The sequence below is a fragment of the Mauremys mutica genome, chromosome 4 (assembly GCF_020497125.1).
Source record: "Mauremys mutica isolate MM-2020 ecotype Southern chromosome 4, ASM2049712v1, whole genome shotgun sequence".
NCBI classification, from domain to species: domain Eukaryota; kingdom Metazoa; phylum Chordata; order Testudines; family Geoemydidae; genus Mauremys; species Mauremys mutica.
In genome coordinates, this window is record NC_059075.1 from 116555970 (window position 1) to 116579916 (window position 23947).

The following is a 23947-nucleotide window of genomic DNA, read 5'->3' on the forward strand; positions in this document are numbered from 1 at the left end:
AACTTTCTTGGAAGGCTGCTGGACGGCAGACAGAGGTAGGGCTGGCTGGCTTGAACTCTGAAACTATACATTGTATAATGCCACTCTTTGCCCAGGCTGTCTTAGGAAAATCATGGTGCCTATCTTCATTGCAGCGTGATCTGCTTAGCATGGACCCAGAACGTTAAGCTGCAGTTCACCACCAGGCCAAGGTAAAAACCATTTTAACTATAGTTGTGCTTAATACTGTTTTAAAAATCTTTAAGTATTGCACAGTTTGTATAGGGATTTGGTGGTAATAGTAACTAACATTTTTGCTTGTTCTTTAACCTGAAGGCCCAAACACACATGGGGGAACGGGACAAGCATGTGCCTGCAACACTTGATCCCTTAGTGAAAGGGAACTTTTTTGCAACTGACTTTTAAATGCATGGGGGGGTGGGAGTTATTGAAAAGTATATGGAGGCAAACTTGGTTTAGTGTGTTTCTAAAGCTGCTAATTTGTGTGTGAGAGGGGTCTGGGCAAGGCATAGGTGTAGGGTTTTAAAAGTACTTGGTTTGTTTCAAACCAACAAGGTTTTTTCCTGTGCAAAATGTGGTTTAAAATGGATTTTAAAAGCAGTTTGGTTTTTATTCTGCAAAATGAGATGTATTTTAAAAAAATGTTTTTGAGGTTTTTGTTGTTGTTTGTTTGTTTGTTGTTTTTTGGTTTATGTTTTAAGTGGTAGAAATGAACTCAAAACCGGTGTTTCTCGTACAGCCTGAACTGGATGATTTGTTTTAAAGCTGTGACTTTTTAAACAGAAAAACACCCTAATGAATATTTAGTTTTTAAGTTTACAAGACGGTTTCATGTGTTTTATAATAATGCTGTTTGCTCCACAGTACGGTGAAAACATGAGAGATCCTTAGAGCAGAGGGAAAACAAGCTCAGAAGAAAAGGGAACGAGACAGCTGAAAGGGAAAATTCACCAGCATCAGTGACTGATGGATGGAAGAAGCCCAGTAAATATATTTTGCTTATTGGTTGGGTTGTTCTGTGAGGTTTTGTATTTGAAGTGAATACATAGGTGTGGGTGAGAAAGATGGTAAAGTTCAGTTTTGTAAAATGGTTCCCCCCACCCCCCATAGGCATGGGCAACTTTTCTGACAACGCTTAGTCCGCGCTACAAGGACACCTCCTCCAGAACCGCCAAAGAACCAGGAATCTGCTTTGAGACTTTTAACAACGCAAAACAGCACAAGAGTGCAGATGAAGCATCCGGGCAGTCCAAACCTCATATCCGGCAAACCCAAGGGCAAAACAAGACTCTGGTAAACAACAACCACAACTCCAGTTCCTCAGCAGCCACTGCCACAGCAAACCCTGAGAAAACACCCACATTCACAAACCCGGAGCATGCGTTCGAGGGACTCTGAACATGCGCAGAACCACACACATTCACAAACCCGGAGCATGCACTCTAGGGGTTGTGAATAAAATACCAAGGACTGACAAACCATTCTTCCAAAACCATAAGCTCGTCACCGCTCCCCTATATTCTAGTATTTGGGAACAGTTTGATGGTTCATTCAGAAAACTGATGGACGCTGTGTCCCCAGAGGGCGGGGGGGCTAAAAAACGGCATTCTAAGGATAGTTGGGAAAAATCTGAAGCTTCGCTCAGAACACTGGTGACCTCTGTATCCTCAGGGGGCCTAATGACCGACCACAACTCACTTACTGGATGCTGAAACGAGTCTGTTCTTCAAAGAACCGACTGAGCCGAATACTAAAAGGCTAAACCTTACAGAGCCGAGCTTCAAAGGTGCCTAATGTACATGAAGCTGAGCGACGCGGAGAAAGTGAAAATCAGTCTGTTTCTACCAGAACAGGGACAGAATGTAACTGCAACCCCCCAGAAACACCAAAGAGCTCAGAGTCTGTTGCTCAGCAGGTGCTGGATAACGTGAAGAAGCGTTCTAAGAAAAATGCATTCGTACTGCTAAAGAAGCTGGGCCAGGCTACAAATCTCTCTTCATGGAACGATAAAGGGGCTTTTGTGTACAAAGGCTCTGTGGTTAATGGTTCTAACATGCTCGACTTAGTCCGGGCCGTGACCCAGACGCGCTCAGTTCCTAGCAGACATGGACCTTAAAGATGGGATGTGTTTATGAATGTCATGGCGGAACGGAACGTACCACCTTCCGTCATGGGCACTGCGGCCAGGAGAGCTCTATGGAATGTCTCACGACCTCGACCGTCACTTAATCCAGAGGTGAAAGTAAGCTGGTACGGGCCAGTACGGAGTACCAGCCAGAGCCAGTACGCCGTGCCGGACCGCACCGGCTTCCTCAGCGGGGATATAAAGGGCTCAGAGCTCTGGCAGCTGTAGGGAGTCCAGAGCCCTTGCGGCTCCAGCAGCTGGGTTGGGTCTGGGATTTAAAGGGCTCACAGCAGGGGGGAAAGTAACTTCCAGGACTTACCGGTACTGCCAGTATCCTGAGGGGGCGTGGCCTCTCAAGATTTAAAGATCCTGGGGCATCGGCTGTGGCTGGGAGCCCCAGGGTCTTTAAATTAACCCTGGGCTCAGGGGCAAATTAAAGGGCCCAGGGCTCAGGCCGCCGCGGAGCCCCGAGCCCTTTAGATTCCCCCCGCAGTTCCGGCAGCCGGATTCAGGTGTGGATTTAAAGGGCCCAGAGCTCCCACGGCTGCGGGGAGCACCGAGCCCTTTAAATCTGGCCCCAGCCTGGCTGACAGAGCTGTGGGGGAAAATTAAAGGGCTCTGGGCTCCCTGCAGCCGCCAAAGCTCTGAGCCGTTCAAATCCTGCTCAGGAAGCCGGTGCGGTCTGGCACGGCATATTGGCTCTTCCTGGTACGCCGTACTGGTCCGTAATGGCTTATCTTCATCTCTGCTTCAGAGAACCCACGGCTGCGGGGAGCCCAGAGCCCTTTAATTACCCCCTGCAGATCTGGCAGTCAGGCTGGAGCCAGGATTTAAAGGGCTCGGAGATCCCGCGCCTGCGGGAATCCCAGAGACCTTTAAATACCCCCTGCAGCTCTGGAAGCCAGGCTGGGGCTGCGAATTAAAGGGCTCAGAGCTCCCGTGGCTACAGGGAGCCCAGAGCCTTTTAAATTCCCCCGCAGCTCTGGCAGCCGGGTTCGGGTGTGAATTTAAAGGGCCCGGAGCTGCCACGGCTGCGGGGAGCCAGAGCATTGCCGCGCTGGGGCCGGGATTTGAAGGGCCCAGAGCTCCTGCTGCTGCAGGGAGCACCGAGCTTTTTAATTCCCAGCCCCAGACCGGCTGCCGGAGCTGCGGTGGGAGGGGAGGAGGGATTTAAAGGGCTCTGGGCTCCCCACAGCCGCCGGAGCTCTGAGCCTGTTAAATCCCCGCGGAGGAAGCCGGTGCGGTCCGGCTCAGTGTACTGGCTCTTGCCGCTACGCTGTACTGGCCCGTACCGGCTTACTTTCATCTCTGGCTCAGAACTCCTATGGCTGCGGGGAACACAGAGCCCTTTAAATTCCCCCCGCAGCTCCAGGAGCTGGGCTGGGGCCGGGAATTAAAGGGCTCAGAGCTCCGGCAGTTTCTGGGAACCCAGAGCCCATTAAATCCCCCCTGCCCCCACAGCTCCAGCAGCTGGGCTGTGGCCGTGATTTAATGGGCTCAGTGCTCCCCATGGCTGAATAGATCCCAGAGCCCTTTAATTCCCCTCCATGCAGCTCCAGCAGCTGGCTTGGGGCTGGGATTTAAAGGGCTCACAGCAGGGGGGAAAATGACTTCCAGGACTTACCGGTACTGCTGGAATCCTGAGGGGGCGTGGCCTCAACCGGAAGAGATGGGGCCTCTCAAGATTTAAAGGTCCTGAGGCATCGGCTATGGCTGGGAGCCGCAGGGTCTTTAAATTAACCCTGGGCTCAGGGGCAAATTAAAGGGCCCAGGGCTCAGGCCGCCGCGGAGCCCCGAGCCCTTTAGATTCCCCCCGCAGCTCCGGCAGCCGGATTCGGGTGTGGATTTGAAGGGCCCGGAGCTCCCATGGCTGCGGGGAGCACCGAGCCCTTTAAATCTGGCCCCAGCCCGGCTGACAGAGCTGTGGGGGAAAATTAAAGGGCTCTGGGTTCCCTGCAGCCGCCAAAACTCTGAGACATTCAAATCCCTGCTCAGGAAGCCGGTGCAGTCCGGCACGGCATATTGGCTCTTCCTGGTACGCCGTACTGGACCGTAATGGCTTATTTTCATCTCTGCTTCAGAGATCCCACGGCTGCGGGGAGCCCAGAGCCCTTTAATTATCCCCGGAACCCCAGCAGTCGGGCTGGGGCCAGGATTTAAAGGGCTCGGAGATCCCACAGCTGCCAGAATCCCAGAGACCTTTAAATACCCCCCGCAGCTCCGGAAGCCAGGCTGGGGCTGCGAATTAAAGGGCTCAGAGCTCCCGTGGCTACAGGGAGCCCAGAGCCCTTTAAATTCCCCCGCAGCTCTGGCAGCCGGGTTCGGGTGTGGATTTAAAGGGCCCGGAGCTGCCATGGCTGCGGGGAGCCATAGCATTGCCGGGCTGGGGCCAGGATTTGAAGGGCCCAGAGCTCCTGCCGCTGCAGGGAGCACCGAGCTTTTTAATTCCCAGCCCCAGCCCGGCTGCCGGAGCTGCGGTGGGAGGGGAGGAGGGATTTAAAGGGCTCTGGGCTCCCCACAGCCGCCGGAGCTCTGAGCCCTTTAAATCCCCGCTGAGGAAGCCGGTGCGGTCCGGCACAGCGTACTGGCTCTTGCCGCTACGCTGTACTGGCCCGTACCGGCTTACTTTCATCTCTGGCTCAGAACTCCTACGGCTGCGGGGAGCCCAGAGCCCTTTAAATTCCCCCCGCAGCTCCAGGAGCTGGGCTGGGGCCGGGAATTAAAGGGCTCAGAGCTCCAGCGCTTGCTGGGAACCCAGAGCTCATTAAATCTCTCCCCGCCCCCACACAGTTCCAGCAGCTGGCTGGGGCCGGGATTTAATGGGCTCAGCGCTCCCCGTGGCTGCATAGATCCCAGAGCCCTTTAATTCCCCTCCACGCAGCTCCAGCACCCAGGCTGGGGCAGGGAATTAAAGGGCTGAGAGCTCTTCGCAGCGGCAGGAGCTCCGGGCCCTTTAAATCCTGGCTCCAGCCGGGGAAGGCTCAGGATCCCCACAGCCATGGGAGCTCCGCGACCTTTAAATCCACGCTCGAACCCAGCTGCCAGAGCTGTGGGGGGGATTTAAAGGCCCTGGGGCTCCCAGCCACAGCCGATGCTACAGGACCTTTCAATCTTGAGAGGCCCCGCCCCTTCCGGTTGAGGCCACGCCCCCTCAGTACTCCGGCAGTACCGGGAAGTCCTGGAAGTTACTTTCACCCTTGACTTAATCATTCCTTTACCTGTGTTCACCTTGTGCGCCGGTGACTCCCCCGAGCCGCAGTCGCATTCCACCTCGAAGGGGGTGAACAAAGAGAGGCCACCATGCTCATCGGGGTGTCTCACAAGCAGTTGGGTTTTGGGTTCGGGTTCCGGCGTGTCCATCAACGGCTGGGCCGAAGGGCTCCCCTCGGTCGCTCCCTCCTCCTCCTCGGCACTGTCGCTGATGTAGCGCTTTCTCCTCGGATGGTCAAAGACCCTCGGGGCCAAGACAGAGTCCGAAGTTCTCACAGGGGTGGTGAAGGAGTCCAGGTTTTCTCTCCGCAGCCTTCCCACGAGTTCTAAACCATGTGTCCTTGGTGAGAGATGGCCTCGTCCGTCCAGCACTGGGACTTAGGAGGTGATGGTGCTGCACCCTGATTGGCAGAGGGCCCTGCGAGGAGTTCTTAGTGGGGTCAAACAGCCCACTCCCGGAGGGGTCACCCTGCCCCAGAACTCGCCCTGATTGGTCAGAATCCCCTCTTGGGGTGGTCCTGTCAGGACAAAACCGATCCTAATTGGTCGAGGGCAGTGAGAGGAGTTCTTAGAGGGGTCACAAGACACACGTCGGGATAGGTCACCCTCCCACCCCAGAGCTCGCCCTGATTGGTCAAATCTCCTCTTGGGGTGGTCCTTCCAGGAGGAAACCCATCCTGATTGGTAGAGGGTGGTGGGAGGAGTTCTTAGAGGGGTCACATGACACACCTGGCTTCCAGTCATGTGGCCGCCTTGACCACGAAGTAATACCCCCATGGGGCAGGACTTCCGGTGACAGGTGGGAGGGACTAAGGGGTCATGGGGCAGGGTTGGGGTTTGATTTACGGTGGGGCCTGTCTACTGCAGCCAGGTGTTGACTATGTGCAGGCCCATCCGGAGCCAGAGTCCATATCTGCGCCGGAGGTCGAAGCCGGGTGGTCGAAATTGCCGTTGTCGGGGAAGATCACGAGGAGGAGTAGGCAGGGCTGGAGCGGGTGGCTGGAGGGCCTGGAGCGAGGCTAGAGAAAGGCAAGGAGAATACTGAGCCGGGGTTCAGAACCCAAATCTGGAGCCAAGAAGGGTCACGCCAAAGTCATAGCCAGAGACCGGAGTCAAGAGTCCAGCCAGAGTCAACAGCGAGAAACCGGAGGGCAGGGCAGGGCAGGGGGTACATGCGGGAGGGAATGTGGATGACTTACTGGAGCCTGGAGACCCCTCATCGGAGGAATCCCTTCCTAGCAATAACAGAAGGACAGCGGGATGACAAAGATGTCTCTGAGCCTGGGCTCCAAGCCAAGGGGAGCTCCCATCCAGGTTGTGTGCCAGGACCCCGTCACCCTCCCTGTTCATTTCACACTCTCAGACCCCCTAGCAGGAGGGGAGAATAAAGGGGCAGAAGCGAAGGTACCCCTGGGGGAAAGGCTCTAGGCCGGGACCCAATCCACTTCCCAGATCTACACCCAGGATTGTGGGACCAGGCCCACAGCCCTTCCTCTGCATTTCAGTTCCCACCTGCCAGACGGGGAGGCTGCTCCCCTGCCCCAGGGTGTTTGGGGGGAGTTTCCTTCCTGGCTGGGAAGGGCTCAGATACCGGGTGGGTGGATTGGGCCCCGGCTGGGGGATGGTCGGATGGGCACAGGGTGTTACTAGTCCCCAACGCCCCAGTCCTCCTCCCTTTCCCCTGGGTCTCCCCTCACCTCCAAAGAGGGAGCCTTGAAACACAGGGCTCCCAGACCCCACGGAGGAGCTGCTGGACCCGCAGGAGAATACGGAGCTGGTGCTGTCACTGAACTCCTGCTCTGGGCTGGGAGGAGGCGCCACAAGTACCAGGCTGGGGCTGGCGGGAGGCTTCTGAGGCGTGATGGGGGACGAATCCTCCTCCTCCTCCTCCTCTTCTTCCTCCTCCTCCTCACCCCACCACACCTGGGCGCTGGGGGTGTCTGCACCAGGGAGGGAAGGAGAAAGTTTAATCCCTTCTGCTGCTGGGGGGATGCAGTGGACAGAGAAGGCTCCATGTTTCCCCTTTCTCTGTAAGGAGCCCCATGGCAGCCAGGGCCCCACCCTGCCCCTCCCAGAGACGCCCTCAGCCCCATCAGCCTCAGGGCCCCGTGGCAGTCAGCCCCCCCACAACATGATCAGGGGAGGCCAGAGCTCCCCGACTCCACCCAGCATCCCCTGCCTTGGGGTGTGGCTGTGCTACCCCCACTGGTGTCAGTGGGGCTCATGTGGCTCAGTCCCGGTGCCTTGGCGAGCCCATGGGCACAGGGTGTTACTAGTCCCCCACCGCCCCAGTCCTCCTCCCTTTCTCCTGGGTCTCCCCTCACCTCCAAAGAGGGAGCCTCGAAACACAGGGCTCCCAGACCCCATGGAGGAGCTGCTGGACCCGCAGGAGAATACGGAGCTGGTGCTGTCACTGAACTCCTGCTCTGGCCTGGGAGGAGGCGCCACAAGTGCCAGGCTGGGGCCGGCGGGAGGCTTCTGAGTCGCCAGGCTGGGGCCGGCGGGAGGCTTCTGAGTCGCCAGGCTGGGACCGGCGGGAGGCTTCTGAGTTGCCAGGCTGGGACCGGCGGGAGGCTTCTGAGTCGCCAGGCTGGGGCCGGCGGGAGGCTCCTCCGAGGCCAGGCTGGGGCCGGCGGGAGGCTTCTGAGTCGCCAGGCTGGGGCTGGCGGGAGGCTTCTGAGTCGCCAGGCTGGGGCTGGCGGGAGGCTTCTGAGTCGCCAGGCTGGGACTGGCGGGAGGCTTCTGAGTCGCCAGGCTGGGGCTGGCGGGAGGCTTCTGAGTCGCCAGGCTGGGGCTGGCGGGAGGCTTCTGAGTCGCCAGGCTGGGACTGGCGGGAGGCTTCTGAGTCGCCAGGCTGGGGCCGGCGGGAGGCTCCTCCGAGGCCAGGCTGGGGCCGGCGGGAGGCTTCTGAGTCGCCAGGCTGGGGCTGGCGGGAGGCTTCTGAGTCGCCAGGCTGGGGCCGGCGGGAGGCTCCTCCGAGGCCAGGCTGGGGCTGGCGGGAGGCTTCTGAGTCGCCAGGCTGGGACTGGCGGGAGGCTTCTGAGTCGCCAGGCTGGGGCTGGCGGGAGGCTTCTGAGTCGCCAGGCTGGGGCCGGCGGGAGGCTTCTGAGTCGCCAAGGTGGGACCGGCGGGAGGCTTCTGAGTCGCCAGGCTGGGGCCGGCGGGAGGCTCCTCCGGGGCCAGGCTGGGGCCGGTGGGAGTTTCCTCCGGGGCCAGGCTGGGGCTGGCGGAAGGCTTCTGAGACGCCAGGCTGGGGCTGGCGGGAGGCTTCTGAGTCACCAGGCTGGGACTGGCGGGAGGCTTCTGAGTCGCCAGGCTGGGGCCGGCGGGAGGCTTCTGAGTCGCCAGGCTGGGACCGGCGGGAGGCTTCTGAGTCGCCAGGCTGGGGCCGGCGGGAGGCTTCTGAGTCGCCAGGCTGGGGCTGGCGGGAGGCTTCTGAGTCGCCAGGCTGGGGCTGGCGGGAGGCTTCTGAGTCGCCAGGCTGGTGCTGGCGGGAGGCTTCTGAGTCGCCAGGCTGGGGCTGGCGGGAGGCTTCTGAGTCGCCAGGCTGGGGCCCGCGGGAGGCTTCTGAGTCGCCAAGGTGGGACCGGTGGGAGGCTTCTGAGTCGCCAGGCTGGGGCCGGCGGGAAGCTCCTCCGGGGCCAGGCTGGGCCTGGCGGGAGTTTCCTCCGGGGCCAGGCTGGTGCTGGCGGGAGGCTTCTGAGTCACCAGGCTGGGGCTGGTGGGAGGCTTCTGAGTCGCCAGGCTGGGGCCGGCGGGAGGCTTCTGAGTCGCCAGGCTGGGGCCGGCGGGAGTTTCCTCCGGGGCCAGGCTGGGGCCGGCGGGAGGCCCCTCAGCTGCCACGGTGGTTGGTGGCTCCTGCTGGTCCCTGGGGCGCAGCTCCTGGCACTTTGGCTTCCTGCAGTGGCAGCCCCAGAGCTGCCGTCCCCGGCTCCTGCCCTCCCCTGGCTCTCTGCTCCACAGCTGAACCCGGGGCCACTTCCGTTTCGGCCCAGAAGGTGCCTCCGGGTCAGCTAGAGGAGCTGCTGTCTTCCGCCTCCTCCAGCAGGCGAAGCAGCTCCTCCCTTTCCGCTGGCCACGAGCCTCTTCCCCGCCCGCGGGGACAGAGGGGCCGCTCTCCTCCTGGGCAGGCTGCCTCATGTTTGCTGCCGGCTCTGGAGCCCCGTGCCCGGCCTTCCTCCTCAGCATCCGCCTTATTCGCTCCATCCTGGAATGGAGTGGGGAGCAGCCATGAGTCTGGCTTCAAAGCAGCCTCTCATTAACGAGCCTGCCTGCTCCCCTGCCCACCTCCCCTCTGCTGAGGCAATTTTTCCTCCCGACACATCCCACCCCAAGGCACAGGAGCCCTCCACCTGGGGAACAAACCCTGACAAGGGACGGGCTGGGAGCCCCAGTGGTGGGATATTCCCACCACACAGGGGATGGCTCTGGAGAACTCCACTTACTTACTCTAGATCAGATGGAGCTGAATGACAGATGCTTGGGGTTGCTCCTCCCTTCACCCTCCTCGCTCTCCGCACCCAGGTGGCCGGAAACGGGTGCCGCTCAATGCCCTGCCAGCAGGGCAAGGGGTAGCAACCAGCGATCGAAACTGGCTGTGAAAACAATACAATGCCACTAGCGGAACGCTCCTGGGACACTCCATAGCTGTACCCGGGGCCACCTCCATTTGGGACCAGAAGGTGCCTCAGGGTCAGCTAGGGGAGCTGGGGGCTTCCTCCTCCTCCAGAAAGCCAGAGCTGGCAGTGCCAGCAGGACTTGATTCCCAGTCTCCCTGGCTCCGAGTGGGACCTGTTGTTCTGACTGACGGATTTGCTCCTTGTCCCCCATCCAAAGCCAATAACACATCTCTGGGTTGGCAGTCATGAGTTAGACCTTCTCAGCACCCCTCTGTCTCCCGCAGCCCTCAGCTGTTCCTTGGACTGAGGTGGCTTGGACGGTAACAGGAGTGGATATTGTTACTGGCTCACTGGGTGGTTCTAGCCAATGAGGGTCTCAGTCTAGCCTCAGAGGCCCACACCCCCAGACACTACAGGTCAGGGTGGACTGATTTAATTCCAAATGTTTTGTAGTTGTATTTTTGAGTTATTTTCCTAATGAGGGATTGATTCTCATGAAATTCTTAGTGGTGGCCGATGACAGAACACGGAGCAATGGTCTCAAGTTGCACTGTGGAAGGCTTAGCTTGGCTATTAGGAAACACTAGTTCACTAGGAGGGGGGTGAAGCCCTGGAATGGGTTCCCTAGGGAGGTAGTGGAATCTCCATCCTTACAAGTTTTTAAAGGTCAGCTTGACAAAGCCCTGGCTGGGATGATGAAGTTGGGGTTGGTCCTGCCTGCAGCAAGGGGTTGGACTAGATACCTCCTGAGTTCTGTTCCAACCCTAGTCTTCTATGAGGCTAGGAATTGGGATCCATTCAAACATGTTGACTTGCTGGTTTTGCAGGATACAGAAAAACAAAAAGGTTGACTGAACCATTTGTTTTCATTTCAAACAAACTGAGGTAAAGAAGTATCTCTAGTTTGTGCACTGAACTGATTGTTCCTGCTCATAACATCCTTCCAGATTTTAGAAGTAGTAGCTCACACCTCCTCCTCTCTAGCCTTTATTCATATATTACAAGAGGAAAAGAAGCCTTCATCCTTTTCGAACTCCCAATCAGTTTCTTACATTTGAATGAAGTAGCTGCATCAACTGGAATGAAGAAAATATTCTTTCTGCACCCGCAGAAGAGGCTAGTGCTGCCAAAATCTGGCTGAGTGTTTCAATAACTTCTGGACCCCCAGGTTCTTAGGCAATGACTTCCAACAGTTCAGTGCTTTGACTTCCTCTGACACTTGGCAGCAAACATGGACTTCTTCATATATGTAGTTATTTAAATTACTTTAATAGGCTGGAGCAACTAGAGGCCTTAACATCACTTGTCATCATTTCAAATTTTATATTGGATAAGTTTAAAAAAAAAGCTTTTTCAATATAAATTTAAAAAACCCAGTTTGAATAAAAAAAATCTCAGGGCGGGGGGGGGTTGTGAAAAAGCCACTGATTGGTCTTGCCCTTGATTTTAGAAGAACTACTTCATCTGAGAGAATCAGAAACTGCTTGTATTCTAGTCAAGGAGAGGAGGCAGCAAAATTCACCCTAGCAGTAATCTGTTGGGCCTTATTTGCTCAGTCTCAAACAAACAAGTGTGCAAAACTCTAGCTAGTCTCTTTTATGTAGGCCCAGCTAAGAGGTGTTGGAGGGGCAGGAATGCTGTCTCCGTCCCGGATCCAGTAGCAATTGCACAGGATATTGCCACAAAACCTACATTTTACTGCCAAACTCTCTAAGCCAGTCCTCTCCTGCGCTTCCTGGTTTCTAAGTTTCAAATCCACAAAACCTTCCCCTTGACAGTCACTGCCCAGGTGGTGCAGCAGGCAGAGGAACCTGAGCAGTAACATTGTGACACCAGAGGTAACTTGGCCACCTGTCGCTCCCTGACTCCACGAACCCTGAGCATAAACCCGAAGCCTGAGCCCTGCCTTGGGCATCGCTCCCACGGAAACCTGCAGGTTCCTTTACTGACTTATGCAAATCACCTGTGGAGAGTTAGCACTGACTGGCTGAATTCACTCTCAAGTCACAATGCCCTTCAGCTTACAGCACGAATGGAAGGGGCACAGGGTGGAAATCAGGCTTTTCTGGTGGCCCGTTTTCCAACTGAGAAGAAGGGACAAGAGGGAAGGAGGAAGAGGGAAGCAAAATGGCCACATTCCAAACGCCCCCAGCGAGTCACAGGTTAATTCCAAGCCCAGAGGAAACCACTGTCGTCTGACTTTCTCTTTCACTTCGGCCATAGAATGTGCCTCAAAATAATTCCCATAGGAATTAGAGCAGATTTTTTAGTAAAACACCCAAGCTTGATTTTAAAAGAGGCCAGTTGTGGAAAATCCAGCACAACCCTCAGTGAATTGCTCCAAACTCTGAGGGTAAAAATGCTCCTCGCCTTCTTTCCAGTGTGTATTGGTCTAGCTTCAACTTCCAGCCATTGTCTGCTCATAACCTTTCTCTGGTAAAGCGAAGATGGAGGCTTGCTGCAGCAAGGCTCCAGGGCTCTGCGAGGTTCCCCTTGCCCTGCATCCCTGTCCTGCCTGGCTGTTGGCAACGGAGCTCTGTGAGGTCACAGACGCCTCACTCATAGAATCATAGACTATCAGGGTTGGAAGGGACCTCAGGAGGTATGTAGTCCAACCCCCTGCTCAAAGCAGGACCAATTCCCAACTAATTGTCTTTGCTCAATGGGCTGAGTTCCTGCCAAAAGCTTTTGTGAAGTCACTGCCACACCCACCTTTCCCTGGCAGGCCTGACCTCTGCCCCTGGTCAGCCCAGCTGGATGTTTGAGCTGCACCCCGGATCACCCCACTTGCTCATTATTGATTCTGGGGAGCAAGCAGGCTACCCAGTAAAACAGCAGAGTCTGTTCCGCACCCCACACTGAGTTTTTCATAGAGGCTGTGAAACAATTGTTGTGAAACAATTCAGTCTCCTAATGTGGCCTCTATTTCACGGGCTATGAAATTTCACACTCTTAGCACCCAATTAAGCCCAATTGCTTGTAATTCACTAAAAGGCACCTTCCCAACCAGTTATGATGGTAGGACACCAGGAAACAGAGACTCCACCTCTCCCCTGGGTAATTTCTTCCAGTGGCTAGTCTCCCTCACAGTCATCATTACATTGGAAATTGACAACCTCTGATAAGGGCCCAATTTATGACAATCTTTTAAATAATTTAAATAGAAGAGAAAAAATAACATTCAGTAGAACATGTTCACTGCCAAGCTTTTCAGCCAGTCGCACCACTGATGTGATAGCTAAGGCCCCGGAAGCAAAGCTAGCTGAAATACTAACCCAGCTTTGGGCAGCAGTAAAGGTGCAGAAAATATTGTCTTCCTTTCAGTTTATTCAAATCGTTCAGTTCAATCGACTAGTTTGTGGAAATTCAAGAAAGCCATTGGGAATTCACAAAACAGGCAAACTTGTTTTCCTCCCTCAATCTAGGGATAAAAACTAGGGCATAGATCTACTGGTTCATCAATCTAGAAACTCGTGGAGACAAGAATGTATCATTTCACTTCACTAACCACACTTCAGATTGCCTTTGTTTAAGAAATCTGTCAGTTTGAAATGCAAAACATTTTGATACAACTTCTTTCTTATGCTTCTCGTTCTAGCTCTGGCATGGCCTTGCTGTGTGACCAAAGAGAGGTCACTTCTTTTCTCTTTCCCTCGGTATCCTGGGGGATGGAGAAAGTTCTCTCAGCCCTAGCAGGGGAGAGATTGAGCAAGTCAGGCGCGTTAGGGCCCTCGTGCTCTAAAGGACAATGGGTGATTGTTGTTTGGGGCAAGAATCCTGACGGATTTGTTACTTGTCCCCCAACCAAAGCCAATAACACATCTCTGTATTTTCAGTCATGAGTTAGACCTTCTCAGCACCCCTCTGTCTCCCGCAGCCCTCAGCTGTTCCTTGGATTAGGGAGGCCTGGATGCTAAGAGAACTGGAATTATTTTACTGGCTTCCTGGGTGTTACTAGCCCATGAGGGTCTCAGTCTGGCCCCCGAGGCCCACACCCCAGACACTAAAGATCAGGATGGGTTGATTTCACTCAAAGTTTTTTGTATTTGCATTTTTGAATTATTTTCCTAATGAAAGATTGATTGTCATGAAATCTTAGAGCTGGCAGATGACAGAACAAGGAGCAATGCTCTCAAGTTGCAATGTGGAAGGCTTGGATATTAGCAAAACCTTTTTCCCTAGGAGGGTGGTGATGCCTTTGAATCTGCTAGGATAGAGTCCCCTATCTTGTATCTATATCTAGAGCCTATATTTTTTCTTACCTTCTACACAGATGACAATGTCTTTGAATCAAATCCACACAGATAAGACAAACGCACGAAGAGAATCTCCTCTACAGCAACTGGCTCTTGGTCCTGAATGAGAGACCGCGAGCTGGAGGCTTGCTGCAGCAAGGCTACAGGGCTCTCCGAGGTTCCCCCTGCCCCGCATCCCTGTCCTGCCCGGCCGTTGGCAAGGGAGCTCTGTGAGGTCACAGACGCCTCATCATCTCTGCCCAATAGGCTGAGTTCCTGCCAAAGGCCTTTGTGAAGTCACTGCCACACCCACCTTTCCCTGGCAGGCCTGATGTCTGCCCCTGGCCAGCCCAGCTGGGTGTTTGAGCTGCACCCCGGATCACCCCACTTGCTCATTACTGATTCTGGGGAGCAAGCAGGCCACCCAGTAAAACAGCAGAGTCTGTTCCGCACCCCACACTGAGCTTTTCATAGAAGTTGTGACACAATTCGATCTCCTAATCTAGCCTCTATTTCACAGGCTATGAAATTTCACACACTTTGCACCATATGAAGCCCAATTGCTTGTAAGTCACTAAAAGGCACCTTCCAGAATGACAGGCAGTTGTGACGTGAGGACACCATGAAACAGAGACTCCACCTCTCCCATGGGTAATTTGTTCCAGTGGCTAGTTTCCCTCACTGTCAAAAATGTGTGCCTACGTCTCATTTGAATTTCTCTGGCTTCAGCTGGCAGCTGTTGGTTCTTGTTGTCTTTGCTCAATGGGCTGAGTTCCTGCCAAAAGCTTTTGTGAAGCTTTTTTGGCTAGATTGAATTAGCCCTGCCCCATGAAATGCAGTCTTCCCGTCCTACTGGACCCCTCAGCCAGGAGAACCCAGTAGGGGCCTCCTAGCTGTTTGTCTGCCCGTCTGGGGACAGGACTTCCTCTCCGTGGGGATATCAGATGCACCTGCAGCGGCAATGCAGAAGTGAGTGCGCTGCATCAGCCCAAGATTGAGCTCAGGGCTTTGGCCTTGGCAGCTTCTGCTCCAGTCACGTCTCTGGGTGCCCGGACTCAGAGCTTCTGGCCCCCTGTGGCTGCAGCCAGTGCTGGGCACTGGGCTCAGGACTTTCATGCCCCTCCCAACTCCTGCCGGCGCTCTGGGTGCCTGGGCTCGGGGCTTCTGCCTAGCATCTGCAGCGGGGGCTCTGGGCTTCCCTTGCAGTTCCTTCTGGGGCTCAGGGGTCCATTTCTCTGGATGCCCCGAAAATGGTAGGAGCCGAGGTGCTCCCAAGTAGTAGGTAGGAACTGAGATGCTGCCAACAGCAGGGACCCACCTGCACATCTGGGAACCTCCTCTAGCTTCAGAAAGGTTGCTGGCTGCTGCCCTTGGAGCCCAGCTCTGAAGGCAGCACACAAGTGAGGGTGACAATGCTGTGACCCCCCCACAACAACCTCTGAACTCCCCCATTCTCCCAGGTTGGTCGGGACCCCCATGGTTACAATACCAGGAAATGTCAGGTGGAAACATCTGAAATGGTGACGTCAGTCAATTTCAAGGCAAGAGGGTTTGTAAATTAGTCAAAGTGAGCCCTGAATTTGGTAGGGACGTGGCTATTATGGAGGACCGAGCAGGTTTGCACTCCCAGTTCTCCTGAAAGGCCGTGGAGAATTCCTGCTGCCTGAGAAACTTCCCAGAACAAGCTACCAGGACTGGGGGGAAACGAAGGAAACCAACCAAAGCCTGAGCTAGGATGGAGAGCATTGATCCAAGCCGTGTTTGAACCCCTCCACCCCCATCTGCCTGCCTGCGGTGAAACGGACAGAGGGGCACTGATTTCTAGTTGTGAACTTGCTACAGACCGTGGGCTTCAGCACAAGCCGTACAGCCCATACTCTGAACTCTTGGATAAACAGCAAAGCTGCTTTTCCCAAACCTTTTCCCCCAGTGCCCTGCATCCACTTGGGATTGTGCCCAGCAGAGGCTGGTGGAGGGGAGAGGAAGGTAGAGGAGGCCATGCAAATGTTGTGGCGTCTGCACTACCCCACAGACACACACACACAGCAATGCAGGGCGTAATATCCAGGACAGTAAATTATTTGGCCATAACCTACAAAATCCTCAGTGTTGAAGGTCCAATTTCTCTAGAAAACAATGGGAGGGAGGGGTTAGAGAGTTGCAGTAACCACCTGGACTTCTGGTCTCTGGCCAGGCACATCCCCCTCTCCAGAGTTTTCACTGCTATCGTCTCCAAACTGGCCCTCCTGATCTAATGTGAGGTCACATCCTGGCCTTTAGGGACATTGGCAGGATCTTCCCTGTTCCCAGCTGCAGCATCACCCTCGTTATCCTGCCTGATAAAGATCCCGCCAGCGCAGAGCCGGCCTTAGGAAGTGCGGGGCCCAATTCGAACATTTTCGGTGGGGCCCCGGCTGGGATGACTAAAAAAAAAAGTAAAAAAAAGCCTTTCATTTCTTAGCGATTGGTTCCCTATAAAAAGTTCTGATTTAAGGGATGTGCCACAGTATGGATTTTTGTACCAATATGGTTACCATACGTTCGTATTTTCCCGGGAGGAATTTTTAAATTAAAAAAATTCCTCCTGGACGGCAATTTAAGAACCAAAAAGCCTGACATGTCCGGGAAAATACGGCTGTATGTTAACCCTACCTAAAGTACTTTTTTTAAAAAATGGGCCTGAACTAGAAATGAGCTCTGTTTCACATGTGTGGGTCCCCGCCACTCCCTGGGGGTGTGCTAGGGTGACCAAATGTCCTGATTTTATAGGAACAGTCCCGATTTTGGGGTCTTTTTCTTATATAGGATCCTATTACCCTCCACTCCTGTCCCGATTTTTCACAGTTGCTGTCTGGTCACCCTAGGGTGTGCACATGTGTGGGTCCCAGCTGCTCCCTCCCCGCCTCATTGAAGCAGGTGTGCAGGGTCACTGTCCTGGGAACTGCAGGGCACCAGTGGACATGGGGCTGGCTGGAGGCAGGGCAGAGGCTGACTGGAGGTAGGGTCTGGCTGCAGGCAGGGCAAGGGGTGCGGGGCTGGCAGGAGACAGGGGTGTGTGGGGTGGGCTGGCTGGCTTCAGGCAGGGTCGCAGGGGGGGGCGGCAGGGGTTGGCAGGGCTGGAGACAGAGGAGTGCGGGACTGGCTGGCTTCAGGAAGGGGTGTGTGAAGGGTTTGGCTGGAGATAGGGCAGGGGGTGCGGGGCTGGCTGTGGGCAGGGCAGGGCCGGGCCGCAGGGGGGTGCAGCAGGGGTTGGCTGGAGACAGGGCAAGGGGTGCGGCAGGGGCTGGCTGTGGGCAGGGGGTGCGGGGCTGGCTGTGGGCAGTGGCAGGGCAGGGGGGTGCGGGGTTGGTGCGGGCAGGGCAGGGGGTGCAGGGCTGGTGCAGGCAGGGTGTGCGGCGGGGCTGGCTGCGGGCAGGAGGTGCGGGGCTGGCTGCAGGAAGGGCAGGGGGTGCGGGGCTGGCTGGAGACAGGCTGGCTGCAGGCAGGGCAGGGGGTACGGGGCTGGTGTGGGCAGAGGGTGCGAGTACAGCCCACCCTGTACGGTAAGTGCACCCTCCTCCTCCTTCCCCCACTGGGGTAGCAGCAGCCCAGGGCTCCAGCAGCTATTTAAAGGGCCAGGGTGGTAGAAGCAATGGGCGCCCCGGACTTTTTAAATAGCCCCCAGAGCCCCACAGCCCTACCCCAGGGCTCCAGCAGTGGGGCTCTGGTGGCAATTTAAAGGGCCTGAGGCTCCAGCCCCTGCTGGAGCCCCAGGCCCTTTAAATTGCCCCCTGGGGAAGCTGGGCCACCCGGGTACAGCGCACTGGCTCTTGCCTGTACACCGAACCGGGGCTTGGGCGCGGGGCCCTCTTAGGGGCGGGGCCCGATTCAGGGGAATTGGTTGAATTGGCCTAAAGCCGGCCCTGCCGCCAGGGCTCAGCTAAATGGCATGTGGCATGACAGGCTCTTTGCTGGGGGCCCTTGACAGCGCCCAGTCGAGATCTGAATCGGACGGGCACGTGCAGGTGCATTGCATGACTTTTTACTGGACTCCTGGACCCTCTCATGCCGCTGCTGCAAACGTTCTTTCTCGCTCAGTGCTGAGCAGCAGAATGCTCCTTGCCCTTTGGCTGTGCGACATCCAGATGTCTAGTCCTGCTGCTCTGAAAGAAACCATCTTCACAGCTCTAATCCTGGCAGATATTGATTAAAATCTTGCCATGCTCCTCTAAGTGTATTTGTGGGCTGGAAGGGACCTCAGAAGGTCATCTAGTCCAACCCCCTGCTCAAAGCAGGACCAGTCCCCAGACAGAATTTTACCCCAGGCCTTAGATAGCCTTGTCAAGGATTGAATTCACAACCCTGTGTTTAGCAGGCCAATGCTCAAACCACTGAGCTATTCCTCCTCGGACTGCTGAAGTGCCCGTCAGGCACAGGTTAATATACAGTGAACCATTGTGAACATAATCTTACTGATTTCAACAGGAATGCTGGTTATTGAACTTAATCAGAATTTATTCCTAGGTTGTGATTTTAATTGACTTCTTATTCATAGCATAGCTCCTGGTTTAATTATGAAAAAGTGATAGACAGGAAGACACTAGACAGATGGATGCTTTTCTATGGGGCCAGATAGACAGAGACACGGTTATGTCTGGGGTTAGATAGACAGAAACACGTCATTAGACACACACAGGAGAAAGGAAGGATGGTCCAGAGGTTATTGTACTTGCCTAAGACTTGAGGGGTCTGAGTTTAAATTCTGCCTCCACTGCAGAATTCCTTTGCGACCTTGAGCAAATCACTTAGGGGCAGATTTTTTAAGGGGATTTCAGTTCCTAATTCCCATTGAAATCAATGGGATTTATGTGGCTTAAATACCTTTAAAAACCTGGGTTTAGTATCCCTCTGCCTCTGTTTGCCACTTGTAATATGGAGGTAAGAGAAGGAGTATTGTAAGCAAGAGACAAGAAGTGATTCTTCTGCCCTACTCCGCGCTGATTAGGCCTCAACTGGAGTATTGTGTCCAGTTCTGGGCACCACGTTTCAGGAAAGATGTGGACCAATTGCAGAGAGTCCAGATAAGAGCGACAAAAACATGAGTACCATGTCTCCGTGTGGCTCCCAGAGCAGCAGCACATCCCCTATCTGGCTTCTATGCATAGGGAAAGCCAGGAGGCTCCACACACTGCCCGTGCCCCAAGCACCGCCCCTGCTGCTCCCATTGGCTGGGAACTACAGCCAATGGGAGCTTCCAGGGCAGCGCCTGCAGACAGGGCAGTTTGCCCACCCCTGGGCTAAGGGCACACAGTGTCCGCAGTTACATGGCCCATGATGCTAACCCCCATCACTCCCTGGTTAAATCTTCAAACAAGCCCCTTCGTGCTTCCTCCCATTCTGCCCCCACACTCGGAGGAGCTCCCTGTAAACGTCAGCAAAACGACCTCCTCATCCCAGGGACTGTTTGACTCTTTAATTATTCCCTGTCCCCCAGGCTTGCCATCGCCTTATATACTTGCTGCCGCAATGGACCAGTTCTGTGGGATGCTTTGCTGGGTGCAGGTTGTGATCCCACAGTGTTCATCTTAGGCAACTTTTGTGAGTCAGGCCTGGCCTGCTTGATAAGACCTGCCAGTGACTTTGCAGCACAGCCATGACCACTGTCTTTTCAGTTACGGTAACCTCTTCACACCTAAAGCTCTCGAGTGGGATATCCCTATGGCATTCAGGCCTCAGATCAGGAACAGGGGCTGTCTTACAATCCTCTGCACAGAATAGCATCTTGACAACGGCTTCACTGTTGTGATGCACTTTTAACCTGTTTATATGCACGGTCCGAGGTGCGTCCCTGCTGTGGGGCTTGTGTACATTGCAGGTAACAGCGTGACCCCTCCCGACCACCTCAGAAGGCCCCTCCCATCAATTTTGCAATTTGTACTTTTCCACAAGGAATAACACCAGCAGCAGATCACCTGAATCAAATGATCACCCACAAGGAGAGTGGAACCCCCTTTATCCCATCAAATTGGCACCAGGGCCAGATTGGTTAACCAAAACGTTGGATAATCGGATGAATGGGAACGTGCCCGGCTGCAGCGCCATCTAGGGACCATAGGAGAGATTGCCCACTTCTGGACCTGTGTGTGCTGGTTGTTGGGTTAATACGGAGAAGCGGATAATAGAGGGTCAGATGAACAGGGTTCTACTGTATTGTGATCATCCCATTCTTTCCGAGCTGCCTGGCTTCTAGTGAGGCTTTGCGTCGCTATTCCAATCATGGATTTAGGGAAACCTAATTTAGGCTCCTTCCTGTGAATGGGAAAGGAAACGTGAAGTGCTTCAGTAAGATCAACGTTACCAGAATGAAATGGTTCCATTTTTTTGTTTCAAAAGTACATTTGGCTTGAGAAGTGTATTTTATTTTGGATGAGATTGTGCCTTTCCTGTTTTGTGGCACACAAGCAGACAAGTTAGAGAAAACAAAATACTCTTGCTGGACATTCGCAAAGTCTCGCTAATTTGTTTCTTAGGAGCCAGAACAACAACACGTAAGAACCCAAAAATCAGAGGGAGAGAACGCAGGCTACTGCCTATAACAGATAGGCACAACTCACTGGGTACCTGCTGACTGGCTGCTGCTACGCCCCGATTGTGTGCTGCCCTACTGAGCTCCCTAGCATGCAAGCATGCCCAGGAACGCTGCCCAACATTTAAAGTCACAGTATTCAATTTTAACACAACCACAAATGCACCAGAGCATCAACATTTTCTGTTTTACAAGGTCTCTCCTTTTTTGAAACCCTTGTTTCTAAACATGCCATGCGGGATTTGAATCAAATTTCAGCGACTACTTATCATGTGGGTGGAATCACCATTAATGTGTATTCTGTGTAGTTATGTTGTTGGCTTCTTTAGGAAATGTGTGAAAACAGGAACACTGGGAAAGCCTCCCCCCCTCCCCCCGAAATCACACATACACACCACACATTAGCTGCCCACTGGTGCTGCCTGAGCAGTAGCCTTGTGACATCAGAGATAACCCACCACTCAGCACTTCCTCCCTCTGCTTCATTTTCATACTTGGGGAGAATGACTAGCACCCTGGCTGCCATGGCAACAGCTACCTTTGACAGCTGGTTGCCCCCTTGTTACCAGAACATCATCACCGAAAGGAAGTTTGTAATGAAACAGGGCCAGAGCTGGATAACCGGGACAGCCCCTGCTGTGCTCAGTGGGGTTTGTGCTGCGGTACGGCGCTGTGTTCCTTCGCAAAGGGCAGGTGTTTGCTACTGTCCTCAGTAAGGCCTAGGTGAAAACAAGATGCAAAATTCCAGCTCTTTTTCCTGGATAGTGTTTATCTGCTTCTTGCACATTCAGGGTTATAGCTGAGAACTTTCACCCTAAAGTTGCATAAAATGAGTTTTGTTTTAATACAGTTTAATTTCATGACTTTCAATACTCTGATCAGCACAGCATTGAGCGGTAAAAGTGGGATTTTCACAAAGATAACAATGGCAATAAAATATAGACTGAACCAACGCATGAGTAAGAGCCGCATTGTTTAAATAGCACATATATAAAATATTTTCTTTCTATTAAAAACTAAGGAAATTAACAAACAAAAACCCCTTTGTTTAATGTTACTTAAGTTTGCTTTCATCAATAAACTAAACCATAAAATAATTAGGAAATACAAAGTCAAGGTTTTTAAAAGGATTAAACATTTACAAAGTTAAGCATTCTCAGGTTAGCAAATGTCCAAATAAATGTTGCTCTGACATCATTAATTCAGACCTCTTGTGCATTTGTGTGATGATGCAGACTTTAATGACATGATCCCATATTATTATTTTTCCCACAGGACCCCTTCCTTATTCAGAACACAGGGTTTTCTTCTCTGGGGCTGTATATTGAAGGAGTCTGTTGTCTATAGGATCCCTGCCTCATTTATTGCAGAATTAATGTCGCATAGGAAATTCTCATTCTAGTATTTCCTAACTTGAGAGTGCTTCACTTTGCAGCCTTTTAGTCCTCTGTGCATTTCCTAATGTTTATAGCTTGCTTTACTGAGGACAACAGTCTTTATGACAAAGGGTTTGGTTATTTAATTTTTTTGTGATGTCTCCATTATTTATCTGCTCAGTGTCAATAGTGTGCGCTTTACAAGACAGAAAAAGCAAGGACACTCCCTCATACAAAGCCCCTATGATCTAAGGAAGACTGACACATACAAAGAAAGCAGGAGATGTAAGAACTAGGACTTTCTTTCTTTTGAGGAATAGTCATTTATTATGAATTATTATTATTAAAGAAAGGGTGGTGGATCGGGGAACTTGTGTGGTGAGGATGTTCTATGCAGAAGGAGCAATATGTAAACACACAAAGAATGGAATGGGAGAACGAAACACATGTGGCATTGGTGCTAGCTGTACTGGTAAAACAGAGAGGGAGGGAGGTGATGTTTAGAAAAGGACCAGATTTTTGATTATGGCCCTGTCCCTGTAAATAGCCCTGTCATGGGGTGGCTTGGCATTATGAGGACTGGAGGCCTGAGCTCAGCCAATCCTCGCGGCTAAGGAGGCCCACCTGAACAGGGATCAGCTGATTCGTGTACTGATCAGCAGGGTGCAGAAGAGGAAGTGGCTGAGAGAGTTGCAGGAACTGCAGAGAAAGGAAGGAGCAGCAAGGACAGCTAGAGAGAGAGAGTTTGGCAATAACCTTGGAGGAAAGACCCAGAGAGCAGAGACTAAGGCCAGCAACAAAATTGCCTTATGCTGTTCTTCTCCTTTTGGTTTGTCTCTTGGAAAATAAATAAAACCCCGCTGGAAGAGTCAGCAAGACTGATCCGTTGTGAGTGCAGCTCTGGAGCCCGGAGGAGGGAGAGATGGATGGCAGGGTGCTGCAGGACCACTCAGACCACGAGGGGGTGCTTGGGAGGAGGTCCTGAGCAGGGGAGGAATGGGGTTTGGGAGGAGACAGCTCTACAACCAGGGCCAAACAGGAACCCTGAATGTGTGAACCCAACAGCTTTCCTGCTATTTCAAGTTCTAGGCTCCAATCTGGTCGGAAGGTGGCGGTTCAGAACCATCCCTAAATCACATTTAATTCAGCTGTGAAGTTTCACAGACACAAGGTCATGCTCTCAGAATTCAAATAAATTGGAAAACCAGCATCATACATTGCAAGTAGTACCCTGTTCCGGTAAACAGGATGGAACATGACAGGTACCATTGCTGGAGCGGATGCTGCATGCCAGGGACCAAGTCATGCTCTCCACCACACTATTACAGCCCGTTGGGAATCAATGATGAGAATGATGTTAAATCTATTCAGGGTAACTACACCAGCCTAGTAGAACCACAAAATAGTGCAGTCTGGCCACACCCTGTCCTTCCCCTGGATTGCTCCAACATGCCTCCTATAGCAGGTGCTGGGTCGGGGAGGCAAGGGATGGGTTCTACATCAGCCACAGAGCCCATATCCCCCCAGTGGCAAAAACCTTTGCAAAACTTTTAAAGATAATGCATCTGCATGTGATTATCCCCTGTCCCCTAGAGAAATATGCTGTATTTTAACGAGTCTGCCTGTGCTTGTCTTGATGATCAGAGCTCAAAGGTGCTACAGGGATCCTCTCCCAAATGATGCTATGCCAAACATGAACACACTTCCATCCTAGACTTTGAAATCAAGAAAGACGACATCTCTCAGAAGGTAGGAGTGAACACTATTTGCACTACAATAGAACTGACCTCCTTTTGTTAGTTACAGCAGGTAATAGC

General features: G+C 53.4%; 1 protein-coding gene and 1 long non-coding RNA gene across 3 annotated transcripts in view; one reads left to right on the top strand and one right to left on the bottom strand.

The window, feature by feature from the left end:
- The window catches only part of LOC123368725 (olfactory receptor-like protein COR4), a 58374-nt gene that overhangs the window by 29451 nt on the left and 4976 nt on the right, over nucleotides 1–23947 (top strand). Inside the window, exons 1-2 of one of the 2 annotated variants that reach the window (XM_045013782.1) lie at nucleotides 22250–22415; nucleotides 23775–23879. The gene's annotated coding sequence lies outside the window, so the exon portion shown is untranslated. Of the gene's footprint in view, nucleotides 1–22249; nucleotides 22416–23774; nucleotides 23880–23947 lie in introns of those variants that run through there. The other variant, XM_045013783.1, reaches the window with a different exon arrangement.
- On the bottom strand, nucleotides 9268–14365 carry LOC123368735. Its single transcript, XR_006578869.1, has 3 exons — nucleotides 14217–14365; nucleotides 9785–9930; nucleotides 9268–9542 (listed from the first exon to the last, which is right to left on the bottom strand). It is a non-coding gene; the product is annotated as an uncharacterized LOC123368735 (long non-coding RNA).